This window comes from Electrophorus electricus, chromosome 3 (genome assembly GCF_013358815.1).
Source record: "Electrophorus electricus isolate fEleEle1 chromosome 3, fEleEle1.pri, whole genome shotgun sequence".
Classification (NCBI taxonomy): Eukaryota; Metazoa; Chordata; class Actinopteri; order Gymnotiformes; family Gymnotidae; genus Electrophorus; species Electrophorus electricus.
The window spans coordinates 11343821-11350000 of record NC_049537.1 but is presented as its reverse complement, the minus strand read 5'-3'; the positions used below and the strand labels follow the sequence as shown (position 1 = coordinate 11350000).

The 6180-nt window shown below is 40.1% G+C and overlaps 1 protein-coding gene across 2 annotated transcripts in view; it reads right to left on the bottom strand.

The window, feature by feature from the left end:
• Positions 1–5857, bottom strand: part of si:dkey-166d12.2 (rap1 GTPase-activating protein 1) — a 51718-nt gene extending 45861 nt beyond the window's left edge. For both annotated transcript variants that reach the window (XM_027019198.2, XM_027019199.2), the window contains exon 1: positions 5557–5857. The gene's annotated coding sequence lies outside the window, so the exon portion shown is untranslated. The remainder of the gene's footprint in view (positions 1–5556) is intronic.
• Between the last annotated feature and the right edge of the window lie 323 nt (positions 5858–6180).

Genomic DNA, 6180 nt, shown 5'->3' with positions numbered 1-6180 from the left:
TAAAATATAAAATCAGGCTACAAAAATCAGTATGATTCAAAACTGCAGCTTTGGCTCCTGCAATTAACTAATCAAGAAATGAATACAAACATAGGTATACATGGATGAACAGAAAATTAAAGTAAAGCATATTTTAGAAATAACAAAATTTAGTCTGAAGCAAAGCTTTGGCAGGACAGGAATGCTCAAGAATACTATTTATGGGAGAATTTTAAATCATCTTATAATAAATCAAATTATGTTACAGTCAGTGAATCCCATACCTTGTTTGCAAAAATTTGTTTTGGCTGTGGACCAGAGGACAATTATGTAATCACAATCTCCCTCCCTCCCTCCCTCCCTCCCTTCCTCCCTCCATCCTTCTATCCCTGTCTCCCAGTCTCTCACTCTCTTTTACTCTCTCACACACACACACTCACATTTACATTAAATTTGTGGCATTAGGCACTCTTATCCAGAGTGACTTGCCAAAGTGCTTTGTCATTTACTCATAGAATGCATCCTAGCAAATACATTAGGTTAGAGTTCAAGATACCATTGAACTAGAATGCTTTTGAAACACAGGGATCAATGCTGATGCCTAGAAGTGCAAAACACATAAAAGCTCTCTCTCATACAGTGCAATAAACAATACCTTACAATATGTATTAGAGTTTCAGTTACTCAATGTAGGTGCAGGATCAGTGGTCATTTAAATAGATGGGTCTTCAGTATGAATTTGAAGACTGCCTGACCAACCCCCCAACCACTCTGCCCTGACATACAAACACACATACAAACACACACACATATATTGCATATATATCAAAACTATAACCAGGGCTTCACAGGGTTGAAAACTCAAGCTAGCCAAAAAAAAACCATAATGCGATTTGGTTTCACCTTGTTTCACCCCCCAGCCCCCATCTGCCTCTCATTTATATGCACATTTCAATGAAGGCCAAATGATCCCCTTTGGACATTATATGACAAAAATAATTATCATATCATCAAAAGCACAACACCACTCATTACATCCACAGCTGTAAACGCACCGGTATTTATGGCTTGTGGCTTCAACCCTGAACGTCTGACTCCATATACACGCTCGCGATACTGTGCAATGATGCTAAACATGGCAGCCTTCATCTAGTGTGTATCTCAACAGCAGAGCCTTCCATCTGAATACACGTTGCAGATAAGCAGCTGCAGGAAAAAAGTGCACATGTGAAAGGAGGTAGTATCAGAGCAACAAGAAGATACATTACTTAATCATTTCATGCAGGGCTGGACAAGAAACATAAGGAAACGTAGTAGCACTGCAGCAGAGAGAGAGAGGGAGTGACAAGGGGGAGAAAAGACAAAAGAGGGAGAGAGAGACAAGAGAGAGAAAAGAAGAGAGGGAGAGAGGAGAGAGAAAAGATCAAAGGGAGGGAGAGACAAGAGAGAAAAAAAATGAGACAGAGGGAGAGACAAGAGAGAGAAAAGACAAAAGAGGGAGAGAGAGACAAGGGGAGAGACAAGAGAGAGAAAAGATGAGAGGGAGAGAGGAGAGAGAAAAGAGAGAGAAAAAAATGAGACAGAGGGAGAGACAAGAGAGAGAGAAAAGACAAGAATCATGGTGTGTTGAGATTTAGATAAGGGGAAATAAGAAGACTAAATAAAGAGCATTTTATTTTAAGTGAAAATGTAACAATCCATCAAAAAGCATAACTGACCACTGTGGTCAGGCTGATAGTGCTCGACTGCAGTCCAGAAGAAGAGAAGAGGTGAGCGATAAAGGAACAGACAGAGATCAAAGAAAGGTCACAGCGAGAACAGAGGCAAGTCAGAGAGAGGGGGTATGAGTGAAGGAAAGCCAGAGAGAGTGTCGCGGACTGGGCACTGAGCAGTACGCCTGCTCCCATCACACCACCTCTATAGGTTCCCCCATGTGTTGCAATTTAAGCCATTAGGCTGAGGGATCATTACTCACAGAGCCCCAGAGCTGTGCTCCAATGACCTAGCCAAAATGACAACTTCACTCTGTATAAGCTGTCTCACCATTAGAGGAGGGACAAGAGAGAGAGAGAGAGAGAGAGAGAGAGAGAGAGAGAGAGAGAGAGAGAGAGAGAGAGAGAGAGAGAGTGAGTGTGTTGGTATGTAGGTAAGCACCTTTACAAATGATTTCACATTCTGCACCCTTTTCTAAAGTCACAAACACACACACACAAAAATGTTTTTCCCTGGGTACCATCAAAATGTCCCACAGTGTGAAGAGTTATATTTTTTCCCCATGATCATAGTGACCCTTTGGTTTCAGAGAAATTCAATCAGCCTTGCCAGCTACACATTCTTTTGAGTGTATTTGAGTGTATTTCACGAGGACAGAATCTGCTTTGAGACATCAGTGTTCTAAAAAAATCAGTCTTCTACTGAAACAACCGCACAGTGTTTCAGTTCAGTACAGGCACTCACATTAAATATGGCCAGTTAGATTTTAGGAGTAATATTTCCTTTTTTTTTTGTTTGATTCTTGTCATGTGTTTATTGAAATATTCTTGTAATACAGATCAGATCCACATAAATCTAACATGCATTCTTAGCATTCTAGATAATTAATTTATGACTAAATCTCAAGAAGTACATAAACATCAAATAATAAATAAACAGAATTTATAGTAGGACGTAACAGGTTCAAAATTAAATTTGATTTATATTAGCCAAATGCAAGCTAAGATAAATGAGCAATTAATCTACACATAAGCGTCTCCTCATCCTCTCTTCAGGGGGTAGAAGACCTATGTACAATGCCCCTTTCAAAATTCACCTTCAGGCCTATTAAATCCCCATTCTCAACATACACCATTTAATTCAGTTCAATTTTATTTGCATAGCAATTTTTACACCAAATTAAAAAATAAACAACAGACAACTATAATAAACTTTCTGTCAGTGAAAATAAAGATATAGGAATTTAGAACTTTTTTTTTTCGTTTTTACCAAATAATTTCTCCAATTCTTCAAGACCTTATCTGTTAAATGCTTAATTTTCAAAATGCAGCTATCCTATTCATCAAGTTGCTATAAGATATACTTTGAAGGCTCACAAACAAAGCAAAATAATATTGCATCTATATATACCATTTAGAGCTTTCACCTGTATTTATCACTGAGCGTCTTGGCTCAGAGCTCTGTTTTTCCAACATGATCCGAATCCATTTCGTCTGTGTTATAAATGATGCAGAAATCATTAGAAATCATCTTTCCGAATCCAGACCTTAGGACCAATCTAATTTCTCTGATTCCAAGAATAATTTGAACTGTACATCTTCCAAGTGTACTACCACTAAATCCAGTATGTGACACTTTTCTGTTCCATTACAGCACAAACGAATAGGAACAGCAATTCTACAACCGCAAAAGCAACTGAAAAGCAATCTCTTTATGAAGGGGGATAACTCTGGACACAGAGAACATGCTGATTGTGTTTAACATTAGATTTGCAGAGGACAGGGAACCATGGAAAATGGCATGTCTTAAGTGATTATACTGGACTGGTGAGAAAGGAGAGAACGGCACCAGAAAAGCTCGAGGGGAGATTGATTTTCGGTCCATGTCTCCGGAAGCCTAGTGTTTGTTAAAGCATGCAAAGGCAATATGAGGATGACATGAAGATGCTTTCCTTTTACCGTAATGTGATTCCAGTGTACACGGAAGTGCTGTTTTTACTTCTACAAAGGAAGAGCATACATCCCTTACTCCCCCAATGCAGTCAGCATCCTTGGCCTCGATTGCCTTTGCTAGAAATATGCCTCGCTTAAAGGCAAAAACACAATAAAGAGTGCCCTTGTCTGTAACCATTAAAGCTTCCTTTGACTAACAGATCTAAAGCCTCCTAAGATACCCCTCATAGGAGGAGACTGGCCAGGGGATGAATTCCTGTCTGTAGGGGTGTGTGGGTGTGTGCAAGCATGTGCACATACATGTCTGAATGTTTGGGTGTACATTCATATATGAAATGTGTGTGCATGTGTGTGTATCGCCAATAACAACCAACGTGAATACTGCAATCAAGAGCATTATGTAGTGTGTTCTCACAGTAGTCCACAAAGAAGGACAGTATGTGTGGACAATGAGGCAAGCTTCAGTATAAAAAAAAGAGCTCCGTTGGAATCTGGGCATGTAAACGCTGTGCATGGCTTCCTCCCAAAGTTATGTTAAATGTTGCAAATGCTCTTCTTTCAAGCTTGGGGTGACCTTAATTTAATTAATCGCAATAGGTAATGTGAGTTGTGTTCTATTTACAGGCAGAAGTGTTCAGATAAAACAGCGTTGATTGACCTTTGACTCTCTGACTATCTAATTATCCATCCAATCATCTATTCACCCATCTATCCATCCACTCTGTTATTCTCTTAAATATCAGCAAGCATGGTGAACCTTTATGCCTGACTGGTTGTTGAAACCTAGCTGCCATAATTGCATCTTTTTGCATTGGAAAAATATGAAGTCCCATTACACTGGTGAGGTCACAGAGAGAGACAGCAAACAATCAGCAACTGGCACCAAGAACCCAAGCCCTGTGTCACCTCCACGGATGTCCCTCTCTTTTCATAGTTAACCCATGCAGCACGACTAGCCCTGGGCAGAAGGTGAAGGGGGCAATGAAAGAGGGAAAGAGAGGGAATGAGAGAGATGGAATACATCAGTGGAAAGCAAGAGAGATAAAAGAAGTACAGAGAAAAGGGCAAGGAAATGAGGAAATGTACCAAGCCATGCGTTTATCTGCTCAGACGTATTGCTCTTGCTGACTTCCTGCCTTAATAAGCCAGTCCACTGGGCAAACACAATCTGGGCGGCTCTCTCCATGCTCAGCAAAGCTTAAGACACTTCTGGCTACAGACACATTACACAAGCAATTAAGCCAACACTGAATCAGGCTGTGCTGAATGTCTGTAAAGAGAGAAGGAGAGAGTATGAGGGCTACCACTGGAGAATTTATGGGGAAAGCAAACGGAGATGTTTAGATATTTAAATTGAAAAAAAATGGCTGTTGCTGCTATTGTGAAGAAACACATATTCACACGGTAAATCCCACCACTCCCGAAATGGACTCATGAACAATTAGACAGGTGAAATCATTTTGTTTCGATTACAGGCACTTATATGTTAACTGTACCAGCACATAAAAAAAGACTCAGAAACAATGATAGGAGTTCACATAGCCTACAGCTTGACAACCCTTACTATATAGGTTCGTCTCAACATTCAAAGTGGTACTGAAGGGGTTTCATAAGACATAAACTACAGAAATGAAAGCTTAATTATGCTCCACTTCACACGAGATTCCTCTTTGTCCAGAGTAGCCCTGCGTCAGCGGCTATGTACTTATGATCACTGAGGAATGGGATTCTGCCGTAGGCTGTTATACTCTGTTATACGGGCTTATCGGACAGGTTGTCACGAAGCAAGTTTTCTTTACATTCTTTCATTGAAGAAAAATGACAAGCTTTAATACCACCATGAAAATTAGGCTGCAAACAGACATGTGTTATATTGTCCAGAAATGCCAAAAAAAACACCTTACTTTCTTACCTTTAGTTGTGCAAAACCTTTATTTAAAAAAAACTCGCGCTGTTTCGACTCGCCGCCGTGAAAGGGATGGAGCAGTGTGTACGGGTGTTAGAGAGGTCTAGGTTACTCCACGCTGTCCGAGTCAAGAATACTCTACCTCGCAGTCAACCAAATTCAAGTTAATATTGTCAAAATGCTAAATTCGTACCCCTCAGAAGGCTATACGTAGCCCTAAAAAGCCAATTATTCTCAGTTACAGATGCATAGAACCTGGCTCTCCTCACAGGTTATCAGCTGAGATTCTTATAGAGACCGCGGCTCTTCCTCCTTCTATTGTAGCTACATAATAGGATGCGCTGTCACGTGCTTACTCTCGTGAAGCGCATCAGCTCACTCAAGTGCATCGTGTCATTGTTTCACAATTCTAACAATTTTAACATGTAACCGATTTGCCTCACTGAACGATTTTTTTTTTCAGTTGGAAATATGAATTAAGAGCGCAGATGAATAAAGATTATCCAGAAACCGTGAACTGGAATGTTACCAGTGTCTGTGGCTATTGTTTCCTATTTACATGAGGCTGCACTGAATGGCATTTACATTATACAGCCCCTTTATTAGAAACATTATATTGTGTGTCTGTTT